Raw genomic sequence first — 13979 nt, forward strand, 5'->3', positions numbered from 1 at the left:
GCAGAACAAAGGGACGGCGACAAAACGCTCATCTCGCCCGTTACACGTACGTCGGTACGAATTTTTCGGATTAGGTGTCGAGCTGCAGAGTGCATTTTTTTTAGAGTTTAATAATTCAATACGAATTATAATATGTACCATCACATTTAAGTTACAAGCTGCGGACGGCCACGCGGCCTTTTTAAAACACACCCGTATTGGCTGATGTTTATCGATTAGGTATGTACATAAAACGTATGGCACGTAGCTACGATATTAATATATTTATAATAAACATATTATAAATGACGCATGGTGTAAATTATTCCGGTCGGATTAGGTCTCTGTCGAATTGATACTTCGTGTTTGATAACTTGAGAATAACAACGAATACAAATATTGATCATGATTGAAAAATTTAATCATGGGTAATAGTTAAATTAATCATGATTGAAAAAAATAATCATGATCAATTTTTAAATTAATCATTTGTGGTTATACGAATAATCAACTTTTATTCGAAAAATTATTTAAATAAAATATTAACTAAATAATGCCCAACTCGTGGTTTACCGAGATCCGTTCGGGTCGGACTGTGTTGAAACAATTTTCATTGTACGGCTCTGCCGCATAACATATTTGGGCAATTCGATTATACTTAAATTCCGTAATGACACCGTTTCATATAGTCCGACTTGCAGTTAATTCCATCGATACAGCATGACACGCTAACGACAGTTTTTAACGTTATGGCATAATCATTTTTAGCTTGATTAATAAAAAAAAAATCATCAATGTACTTACTACATATTGATAATCACAAGTTACCTATTATTGTTTTGTCTGTAATACAATAAGGCAAATGTGATGCACACGTGATATTTACAGCTCTATCGAAGCAAAATAACTGGTGTTGAATGGATGTAAAAACACACGTTACACGCCTACACTACTGCAACGAATGATTGAATTTACATGGCCATCGACGGTAATGTAATAAACATCAAACTCACGAACAAACACTACAATGTCTGCATTATACGTCGTATAAATAATATATATCGATGGAATAACGATTGGTGAACCCGATCGATTAGGGCTTTCGGCGTAACACCCTTTGTCGAGGTGTCGAAGAAATTGGTAAACGATTTTAAAAGCGTTTTTTCATCCCTTCCCGAGCAAATAAATACACCTACGCGAGACACAAGCACAAGAATTGGTTTTGTTTAACCTTTGAAAAAGAAAAAAAAACGCTCACACAAGTATAAATTCATTTTTCTCGTTTGTCGTTTCCGACTTTTTGCAAACAGATTTGATTTTTTTTTTATTTTTTAAATCGAAAAACATTCAAATATTTAAATATAGGACACCGCTTTGTGCACACGATTATATATATATATGTGTGTGTGTGTGTGTGTGTGTGTGTATATATGTATTTAGTTATTCGACGGGTTTACCAGAAGCGTGGTAAATTATTATTTATTTATTTATTTATACTGCGAATTACATTGAACCGCGGACGGAATTGCATTTTTCTGTATACCCCTCAAATTGGTTTTCACTGTATTTGTTTTTTGATCTGATTAGATTAGGGCGAAATAATGATGAAGTGGGTTCGCAAATATTATACATTTTTGTATATTTAATTTGAACGCCAGCGTTTTCTGCGGTCCTCGATAAACACAAAAAGTTACCGGGAAACGATCAACATCACAGTTGCCAAAAAGGATGTACGAAAGTACATTAGTACTGAATTATTAAACTATGAGTATAATTCAAGTGGCAATAATTAATTTGAATTTGGTTAATTTTATATGTTTATATATTAGGGTGGACCAAAAAAAATGTTGTTCTTCTCTTGACATTATGTTCCTTGGAGTAAAATAATATTTCCCTATTTTTTCAGATTTTAAAATTATTTTTAGAAGCTGTGAGCATCAGTTTTCCAAAACATTTATTTTTAAATTTTTAAAGGTATAAATATCAATTTTAAATAAATGTTGCTTATATACAAAATCATCATTAGAAAAAGAGGAATAAACCGGTTTTTTTTTTACAAAAAAAACTACTATCGAACTAATTTAGGCCATAGAATGTAAAATTTGCGAAAACATTGATATAATATATACTATTAATAGTAGCCTAAAATATTTTTTTAAGAGTATAAAATATTTTTAACTTATTCCTCATTTAGTTGCGAAGAATTCCGATATACTTACATAACACGTTGTTCTAACAATAGATCAGAAAAAAATGATTTAAAAAAATAAAAACAAAAAAAAATATTTCATAATATACTCTTTTGGCATTATGATTGCACAGCGGTCAGCAATGCATAATGTCTTATTCACAACAGTTGCCATTTGGTGTTCAATTATTGATTTTAAGCTTTTGCAAATAAAATAACTATTTCATTAACTTCCATTAGTTGTCTTGCATATTATATTTCAAATAATTTAGGCCACTGTAGTATTTTATTTTATTCGATAAAATATTTTACTTATGGCCCAAACTGGAAAATAACCCATATTTTTATTTTGAAAATGATTAATGCAGGTATAGATAAATTATTCGCGTTAACTCATATTTTTGGTATGCTAAAAAAAAAACGCTCTGCGGGTTGGTCTGACGGTCACGTCCCTAAGCTTTATGGATTATGAGCTTATAAAATTGGTCGCCTCCAAGAATTTGATTTAATTTTTCCACGAAAACGTTTGAGTAGGGTTTCCTTTTTTTCCATCTACAAAAATCGAGAAATATAACACAAGATCTCAAAAAAGGTAAGCGGAAGACGCGAGAGCTGCAACATTTATGTCCAGACTTGTTCGTGACTGACATTACACACATATACACTCGAACAACGAGAAATTATATTAAAACACCATTCTTTTGGCGGCGATTGCGTGCTTCTCTCAATTTATGTCTCTTTTATACGTGATTTGCCGGATGATACCGAGTAACGCAAAACTCGAATTCAATTAAACGCTTCTGGGCCGAGAAAAAAAATATATATAAAGATATACAATATACATAAAGAACAGCAAGAGCTGTAACGCAGTATAAAAACGGCAAATAATGAACGCGTGCCCATTCAAAAAAACAAACGCCATAAGGCGAAATTGTTTGAAACTTTGAGTAAAAAAGAAAACAGTAATAACAGAGCAGCCTTTTTCGACTGAGTAAGATTTTTTCCTTTTATTTTTACAAGCTAACGGGCGCAGATTTAGAAATTAAAAAATGGTAAGCAAAACGGCTAATTAAACATAGTACATAATATTATGAAGCATGCTAAAAAATCCTACCTAATTCATAATCACCTTTAAAAGTAAATTAAAAATAACAAACGATTTTAAAAATATAGTAATAAGGAGTTTTTTTTCACACTTATTTCACGGCAAGAAGTAAGAACTGTATCAAATTTACCATCAATGATGATTGATGGTTATAAATTATAATATACTGCCCTTTAGACAATTTAATTTGAAGCGCAAATGTATCTCTTGGATCGGAAAATAATTAATTTGTAAGTACGATTAACGGTGGCAGATATGTTTAACCGTTTTCCTTAAGTACGGGTAATTTTCGAATAATCGTGTACGTTAACCGAATCAGATCAATCTTACCCAACTTCAGATACTAGTCATTAGCCATCGAAGGGAAAACATTATTTATCGGATGGGTTTACCTCTGTCTGGCGGTAAAACTATGCGAATTGGGTCAAGCAGCAGAATATCCAATCTGAATAATTTATATAATCGCATCAAGGTTCGTGGCTGGTGTCGACAATAAACGAATAAGTCACAGTATAAGCCGTCACGGTTAACCGTGGTATAAAAATTAGGGATAATATCCCTTATCCCATGTCTGGAAAGTCAGTGATTATTTCAATGGGGTAATACTCCTCCCCCACTCGGGAAGGATTGTATCTATAATTTTTTAAATTTTACTGTGCTTTAATATTATTTTTAAAATAATAAAAAATAACTTCTATTTTTAAATATTTGTCAATATTATTCAAATCCAAATATGATTAATAATAAAAATATTCTTAAGTACTTTGGTAATTACTGACGACGTCTCGAAAGCGAATTTTTTTTTTTTTTTTTTAACATTTTATTGGTAAAACAAACAATCTGTAATTATTATATTACAATAAGTCCGTAAGAGGAAATAATACAATGACTTGGATACACATGAATAAAAGCAGCCGCCCAATGGCGGCACTCTTTAACTTGAGTGGTTTAGGTATTTAATTGGATTGACTTGGGATCTTAATTTACATTTAAATCTCTACACCATTTCCTCTTTAGCCTACGAGGTGGGTTGCCTGGGATGGTATCGGAATTGAGGGCGGATATTAAAGGATTTTTATGATTTGTCAGACGAGAACGGAATCGTCGAAAGCGAATTTGTCATAAATTTTAAGAACGATGACAGCGTTGGATCTTCATAGCCTTTTAAGCTACCCGATGATAATAGTTAGAAAAAATTTTAGCGCTCAAAATATACAGCGAGACAATGGCTAGAAAAATGTCACAATATTTAACAGCATCGACACTAATGTAAAGTGAAATTTAATCTTTATCTGAATGTTGTATAGATAACCGCCGTAACATGTACTCAAAAGCAGCGGGTACTAGGTAGAGAAGAAAAATGTATTAAAAGGGTGCCCATGGAACCTGATATTTGAGTAAAGAAATGTAGAAACTTTTTTGGTTACTAAGAACTTGACAGAGGGATGGAAAACGTTTACGAACATCAAAATCGTTTAAATATATGTGTTTCGGTGCACGATAACCTTTTTTTTCTCTATGCAGAAAAAAAAAGGTTAAAGCGCGAGAATACGTTTTGGAAAATCTTAACTCAACCGTCGAGTACGTTGACGTTGATAAATAGCTAAGAATAATAATATACTTTTTCCGACGGTCGATTTAAATATGTTAAAAAACCAATCGTTCAGAATGAATTACATTATAACGGTGTGATTTATGCATTGCTGTAGCTTGATGGTATTTCTTGTCGTGTGCACATTTCAATCATCAATCGTGTACACCTTATACGGTTTTATTATTAAAAATACCTTCTCAGCTTCACATAGAAGCTAAATAAAAAAAAAAATAAAACAATTATCATTATTTTTATACCTCCGCGTGTCAAGTACAACTCATTCGATTTTCCCACGGACACCTGTCCTACGGCATAGCCATGATAGTTCTCTGCGCCTCTAACAGTAATTATTGTCAATCAGGGAGGATTTGGATTTGTAGTGAATAATAATGTACAATTATTATCTATAAAAGTTTATGCGCGCTGCGGCCATGAAAGATAATCCTTCATAACGCAACGAAAACCGGTAGTACCTACCCAAGTATAATACGGTATCCTATTCACATATTGTAATGGTCGCACGGCGACGGCGATCAAGTCAAGTGCGACGATGACATCGTGAGTCTGTATAGGAAACGAGCTCGTATTTTTTATTATTTCTTTTTTTTTTAAATTCGACGACTTGAAAAATGATTAAACACGCCACGTACAGTTTATATGTTATAATACATAGTGTTGTGTGTGTGTACATTATGCACACACATGCCACAGCCCACTGGCAATATCGTCGGGCTGTCATCAACGATGCTGACTTACCGTACTTCTTTCTTTTTTTCTTTTCTAAATGCCTTTATCCATTTTTTTTTATTTTCTGTAACACGAGTGTACTCGAAACGTGAAATAAAAAGGTCGTTTATCTTTCTTCGGTGAACTGCGAGCCCGGTCTGCCGCCGACGAGTACAACACGCGGTACGGCAAGAGATGGAGAGCAAAACAGAGAGAAATAGACAGAGATAAAAATATAATATTTAGGGTTGGCGGAGAGGAAGTGGTGGGAGCGATACAAGTCGGAAACCGGAAATCTGGCGAACGTCTGCCACCGCAGCCGAGGTTGTCGGTAATCAAAACGAAATTAAAAGGAATAATACAAATAATAAATATAAAATGAAAACAAATTTTTTTTTTTACTATGCATCTAAGGGGCCTTAGTTTCCTTCTTATTGTGTATTAAAAATGCATCGCCGTCGTACGCCCGTAACGAAGGAAGACCTCCACTCACAATAACAACGTAATATTATAACATCCACATAAGCCACTAGAGAAAAACGTGTAGATCCTCCTCCGGTACAGTCATCGTCGGTATTGTTATTATTACTATAATTTCTATTATTTAGACCGAGTAGGTAGGTATAAGTGCACACGTTGAATATTACAAACTGTACACAGCAGTCGGTGGAAGAGCAGCGGACCCTTATTAAAAATTTCCCTTGCCTACAGACAACGGCAACGGCTGAAATAAACCGACGTCCCCGATGATTCTATTATATCATTACGTGCAACTTTAACCTTCGCCGTCGGGAGCCTATAAGTGCTCCCCCGTGAAAACACACAACGGGTAACTCGCCAAGTACATAAAATAATATCGCACACAAGTCGGGTCTTTCGGCCATTTCCGTGTGTACAGAACGCTCGTTAAAAACAATGTTGTACATTTTTCTACATTATTATATTTCATCGTCTCGAGCGGTATTGTTTGCGTTATAATATAAATGTGTATTTAGCGTATCCATATACCCACCTAAAGGTTTGAAGATCATAATAACCCTTGCAACCGTTAAAACAATTTTCCGAGGGAAAAGAACAAACAGATTGTTTCCCGGTTGCGACCAGACTTGTTGCATATAAACAGTACAACTGAATAAACCTTACTATTTTATAGTTTTTAATCTACTAGTTATACGCGCATATATTATAAGTATAAGTATTGCCATACTATATTTCAGCATCGTTGTCCGGCTAGGAAGGTATTTGCGTTACGTTTTTTCTAACTTAAAATAAACTTTTCAATCACCTTTATAGTATAAAACTTTTATTCTATTTTAGAATTGCTATTTATTTTTTAACATTTCACAAAAATGTTTCATTTATAAATGTTAAAACTAAATGTTATTTTATGAATTTTAACGAAAGTTTGTTGTAATTTTTTTTCTGTGGGCCAGTCCGACACTGAATATAATAATGATTTTTGCGTTTACTAACAAACAAAAATTTAACACTGATCTCGCAATAAGTACTTTACAATGACTTCATACGTCAAGAATCTATGAGTCATATGGGCTGTTTTACTACTGCAGCGGTGGAGATGCATATTATTAAAATGTTTTTATTTTTTATCCACACGCTTCTACGTGCAACGCTTTCCTAATCGTTACATAATAATTAAGCGGTTTTGGCCACGCTGTACAAGCAAATAATGTAAGGAAACTGATATCTTAAAATGTTTTGTTTTCGAAAAACCCAAATTATTTTTTCTTGGCGGAAAAAATTGCGCAATTTTCCGTTCACAACCGAGCGCATGTAAACTCGGCCACAATGACCTTTTTTTAATAAAACCTTTTTAAAAATAAAACAGGTAAATTTGAGTACGTGTAAACTCCTCCGAGAAGTTAAGACCATATTATTGGTGTTATTTGGAGTATTAATTTAAAAATTATGTTTAAGTTTAAAAATTGTAAACATATAAAATTGTATTATATGCCGAAAATACTACAATTTAAATATATCAAATTGTAGTAACATAGTAAATTGTAGTTTGGTTAATTTAGCAATTGACCAAAATTTAAATAATTAATGACGTTTTTTGAGGACTTTTGGTTAATATCCAAACGCGCTGAGCGACCAGTAATTTGTTATAAAAAAAATCTCTAATTTTCACAAAGTGGATCTTTTTATGCATATTAAAAAGTTAGGAGGGATTACTGTTTCAACCAAAATTATAAAAATTATAATATCATAGGTACATTGCAGTATCACTAGAGCCAATATTCTGATCGGAAATCGCCTTTATTAAAAACAAGTAGCCGGAGTTTACATAACCCGATAACAGGTATGAAAATAAAACTGGCGAAATTTACATTAGACCGTTTTTTTAAAATCTTCATCTACCTGTTATTATGACGGAGTTCACCTAATCATCCCCCCACCCTCCAAGTGTTTTCCTAGAGTTCTGAAATAGTTTAAAAGGATCAAACCGATTTTCGTCGGATTTCCTCGTTATGTTCTTACGGCACCGTGTTTTGACTTGACTGTAATACGGATTGACTAAATAGTAATTAAATAGTACCTACCTAACTAATAAATCGCAGCACAAATCGTCTTATCCACCAAACCGGATTTAATAAAGTTCCCGATTAAATAAACCGTGTACTTTCGCGTGCCGTAAAACGTTTAGTACGTTTTCGGCAAGTTCGGCGAACAATAATATTAGACCTTGATGGCCTCCTGCTAGAATCCACGCAGTGTTTACGACAGGTCACGGGTCACAGCTCGGTTTAACGATGGGACGCCCATATCCCTTGTGGCAATTCACTATATTATACACACACACACACACACACAAAATATAATATACCCATAGTGAGAGAGATGTTAACGCCGCGCATGTAGAAACTGTGTAAGAATGAGAAGTGGTAAAGGTCCAAGGTCGCCGAAGAATAATATAGATTAACTGACAGATGCGTATAGGTACTATAGCAGTGCAGTGAATGGAGTGTTATTCAAATCACACGTGGCTTGAACTTCATTTTTATTATGTTGGAAGTTAAACGATTAGAAGTAGGTACGCGGCTATTATAATAATTATTATGGCGAATAGAACGGTTTTAATGAATGGACAAAATATAATAAAACATTGATAAAACGTGCGCTGTATAGAGGTCGACACGCCGGCATAATAATGTTTTGTCAAGGGTTCAACGGGCGGTATCAGATTTTTAGTAATAATTTACACAGCGCCATCATTACCCGTGTGGAAACACACTACAAATAATAATAATTACAACAATATACGTACGTGTAGACTCTGGTATATGTGCATTTTGTTCGATAACATAATATCATTCGTGTGTATTGTGTATAATGATAATAATAATAATAAAATATCATGGTATTGTGCTGTTTCCTCGCACACGTCAAACACACGCCTCCAACGAAATTACACACTTTGTTTCAATTACAAACGAAACAACAGAAATTTAATAAACGCCGACGTCGCATACACGGTACACACAGTAACATGGTACATTGGTTGGGAAAAAAAAGTACACCGGCTAAAATAAATAATAATAGTTGTTAACGCCGCAATGGCCTCAATTGTTTATCACACGTGCTACAGTACGGCTTGCGCCTAAAGTTCATACCAAGTCTATATAACATGGACCTTAACTCCGGTCTTAATGTTATCAATCCAAGTTGCATCAAGTCAACGCACCTCTAAAACTACCACGGCAGGGTTGTCGGCGAAAAATTACAATGGTTGTCCTTAACGAAGCTCACGCAGCTTTATACAGAGTCAGTTATATTGGGAAGGGTGCAAAGAGCGGCGGTGCACGTTATGGTTTCAAGTTAAAACTCATGTGTGTTTGTACTTTATTGGCTTCCCGGAAGAAATATTTCTTTCGCTCAAGCAACAGGATTCCAATAAAAATTTCAGATGTTCTGATAAAGTAACACAGACTCTTTTGGTAAGTACCCAGATCTCGATAGAGAAAAGTACTGATTACATTGTAATCTTTTATAGACTTTAGTGTTAAAAATATACAATTGTAGCTATTATGATTTATTGGCTAGAGCTTATGTTTTACATATTATCCATAACGTTTTTTCCCTCTTTAAAACTTTTTAATTAAAAAAATAGGTACATTTGCCTATTTTATCAACACTCCAATGGGTCTCAATATAACAGAGAATCCTAAAAGTGGATCGATATTGCAGAACCCGGTGCAGCGCATTGCAACCCCTTTGCATACCCGAACTATCTAATACAGTCGATGTTACTCTGTGCGGTTTAATAATGACGGACGAGTTGACACTCAGTTATACACATGACACAGCGTCCATATGTTACATTATAATAGGCCTAAAGTTTGAACGATTTCTATTTTGCTGTGGGACTATTTTTAAAGCTACCGTAGTTTTGGTGCTGCAGGCTGCAGCATATCCGTTACGTCGCATGTCTCGAGGGAAACGCTGTACAATAGTGTAGGGGCTAATTACTCGGGGCAACATGATTTTGCCACTCCCTTCCGTTCGACATACATTAATTATAATTTACAAATACCGACGAGCCCCGGAATAGTTTCTAATAAATATTTATTCGGATTATTCGTTTCAATGGTAAAACGTGATTTTTCTGTCATTTTCCCTGGCATTCTCGGCACCTATCATGACCTATCAGCCGAAAACCGTTGCTGATAATTTATTATGCAAAGTACACCTGATACATCGGCTGAGCACATAAGCCACAAGTAGGTATACCTACGTACGGCGTACCCAACTATCATAACAATACTATAAAAAGCGGTAAACCACCGACGGTTACCATTGTCAAAACCATCGGCCTGTCACGTTTTGTGTGGATGTGTTTATTTTGGATTTACAAAAGTCTTTGCTGGTTATTTGCATATGATTGTTTAAACACACCGCAAACGCTGGCGACGGCGACGGTGGTGTTAAATAATATACCGTTTCGCGGTAAACGCGGTTAATGGCTATTTAATAATTAATGACCTCAGAGCGACCAACGAACAACACACATTTTTTCCTCCGCGTGCATTTAGTATTTTTTTTATTTTTTTTTTATCACGGTCGCCATCAAGATTATTGTTGTGTTGCTACGACGATTTTTCATTCCACGTTACCATGTATGCTAGGTACACCACGTAGCTTAACACTACGACATGACTCATATTATATTATTATTATGATGATGATGATAATAATTTAAGCTACAACAATAATAAAACTTAATACACACACACACACAATAAGAAAGTGTCTCTAGAATTCTGTATTCTCGGGGTGAACAGTCCTGTGTGTGAGTGTGATAGTTTTTTAAAAGTCAGATAATATAGTATTCGTTTCGCAGGCCCCCGTCGAGTGTAACGTTGTAATAGTGGAGAATATAATATAGCGAAAAGAGAAAGTAGCATAGGGAAAAAACTATGGTATTATAATATGTCGTATCCATTATTATTACTATTATTATTATACAGATAAACACAGCGCACAGCGGTACACAACTACTATTGTTGGCTGTTGGCATATTATTTGTTTGTTTTTTACACAGCAATAGCAGCCGTTTAAACAGGTACATTTGGTTTTTATAGGTTAATATGTTTTTCAACGTTAAACGCGCTCTTGTTTTGACTCGACGCCAAAAAAATAAAAATTGAGCGGCCCATCACCTATGTACAGCTTATTTTTTTTACCGTGTGGTTTAATACGACGGTGGATTTGTTGTAAAAAAAAAAATATTTGTCCAGCTGCTGTCGTCGTCGGTGCGCACGCATTCCCCCTGCAAACTCCAAAGCATCTACCTATACGGTTGGTCGCCAATCGTGACAAGAGACGGTTTTTGAAGAAAAAAAAACAATAACCACATTGTACAATGCCTAATTATGTTGTCGTAGAAAGCACACTCGGACGTGTTGAGTTTTAATAGACGACACTATTAAATCCGTCGAGCGTGTCCGGTTCGCGAATAATCAATAATGAGACCTATGGTGTTGCAAACATTTTTTTAAAAAAATTGCATTTTAAATGTTGTCTGTTAGCCAAAAATCACCGGTACGATAGAGTATTTATTATTAATTATCGTATGATTATCATTGTCGTAGACACTGGTCGCACACTATACAACAACAAACGCGCCATAGTGTAACATAGGACGTTCACATATTACTAATAATGTATGATTATATTTAAGCATTTACCGCCTAGCGAATGATCCGAGACGTCGATAGTTGGCGTGGAAAGACGGGCTTAGATAAATTTTATGACTTTCCGATGGTTATCCGAGATAATATGTTTTTATGTGGAAGCCCCGTCGGTGGTGATTCGCCATTCGACGTCTAAACCATAAAAACGTAACCGCAATATTATTGTTAACCGTGAAACAGAATTTTAATTGTTTTTTCCACGGCGAGTACCTCACCGGCCACGCCATGTTTACGATTATTTGCAGACATAAATAATTAATTATAATACAATATTATATTCTGTTAAGCTGGACGTCTAGGCCGGTGTATAAATAACTAGTTACACTAACAGCATCATTCGTGATGGACCCAGTTGTTCACTTGTAAAACGCCTTTCTCAAAATTATATTACCTTGTTTTCTTTATACCTATTATGTTTATCAACTCAACTGCACTATCATTTTACAATTTTTTTCGATAGGGTTCTATTCCAAATAAAACAGAAAATCTAAAATTAACATGGGACAATTTTTGAAAGTCTAGCGGTGGAGTAATATAAACAAATAGCAATCAATAACGTTTTTACTTTTGCTTGGATCCAAAACATATTTACGTAAATGTTAAAAAAGTAGTTTTTGATGTTACAATAATATATTTTTTAATAAAACTTATTTCTAGTTGTTTGTTTTATAATTTTTGGAAAAGATATACAAACGAATACTTAGAAGCCATATCTTTTGTTTTGCTCTACTGTAAATTTATATAAAAGGCCTTGTTCGGCCTCACCACTTTATATACTGTACTACAGGTTAAACAGCTTACGAAACTTTTTTACTAAAATAAATGTGAAAATGGAGTATTAGTAGGTATTAAAAAACGATTATCTAAAAACAATAAGTACGTATAACTTATAAACGGTTGTTTGTAAAACTTTTAAAAATGTACCTACTTGTCCTGACAGATTATTAAATATAATTCCATTATATTATTATTGCGTAACTCTAAGTCAATTTGATATGCATTACGCCATTGTTATTTTTGCCCAGGCACTTTTCTTAGCTATTTAAATATTTAAATATTTTCTTGAATTGCATGCCATTACACAATGTGTACTTCACAAGAGCTCTACATTAATGACAGCTATTTATGACCTTTGTTGAAAAGATAATGAAATTAAATTACTAATTGCCCGTGTCCCAATTTAAAATTGTCGCCTATCCTAGAAACAGCTCACCGCCTAAGTACATAGTTATGGCCCTCTCTCTCTCTCTTCGACCGGTCTGACCCGCCGACTCGAAATCCTTGGTTCGCCGTCGAGTGTTTTGATTATCACATATTGCGTACTTATGGAAAATTACACATTTATCTAGCGAAGCGTTTAGTTTTTTAATAACTGCTCATAATCGATTGTTCTGACCGTTCAACTCGCGTGTTTATTATACAATAATAGTGCTCGATACATCATATTTTCGAAACCAAGGAGGAAATTATGAATATTAATAAGATAAGCTACTAGTACAAACGGGCTACCACTTGCGAGCAATGTTATACATTCACCGCGTGTAGAGATACCCATACAATAGAGCATAATAATATATGCCCACACAACCGCCATAGGTATTATATATACCTAAGTATAATAATAATATGTAATATTATAATAGTTAAAAAAAAAAACAAAATCGGACCTTGCGCGTCACTTGAATGTCGTCGGGGTCTAGAGTCGATTCGGCTATAGGTGGTAATTCGAGTGACAAAACAAAACAAAAAAAATCAAAATCAAAGAAAGAACAACACAGTATTGAAAACAATACGCATACCACTGACGGGTCTCAAGGTTCGACGCCGCCGTTTTATTGTTATTCGAAACCGACAAAATATCATTATGGACGTTCCAATTATTACAGCGTGTACAAGATGATGATCGTATTATTATTATTTTTTATTCTCCGTGCACGGCGACACGGTTTGAAATCATCATCGTCGGTGAACAAACGGCATTGCGGATAACGCCGGTTCCAGAGTCCGGAGTCGTGTAGTAGGAAAAGGAAATCACGGGGAAACAAAAACCAAAAAGATAAATAACAAACGCTTATTGTTTAGGCTCAGATCGTGCAAAAAAAACAAAATGTATTATTTAAATATCGAAAATGGTACTACTATATTAAGTACTTTTTAATGACAAAACGAATCCCG

This window comes from Adelges cooleyi, unplaced genomic scaffold, assembly GCF_023614345.1.
Source record: "Adelges cooleyi isolate 19-005CV unplaced genomic scaffold, UGA_ACOO_1.1 ACOO_flye_CR_arks_rails_tigmint_CR_PRNA_376, whole genome shotgun sequence".
Classification (NCBI taxonomy): domain Eukaryota; kingdom Metazoa; phylum Arthropoda; class Insecta; order Hemiptera; family Adelgidae; genus Adelges; species Adelges cooleyi.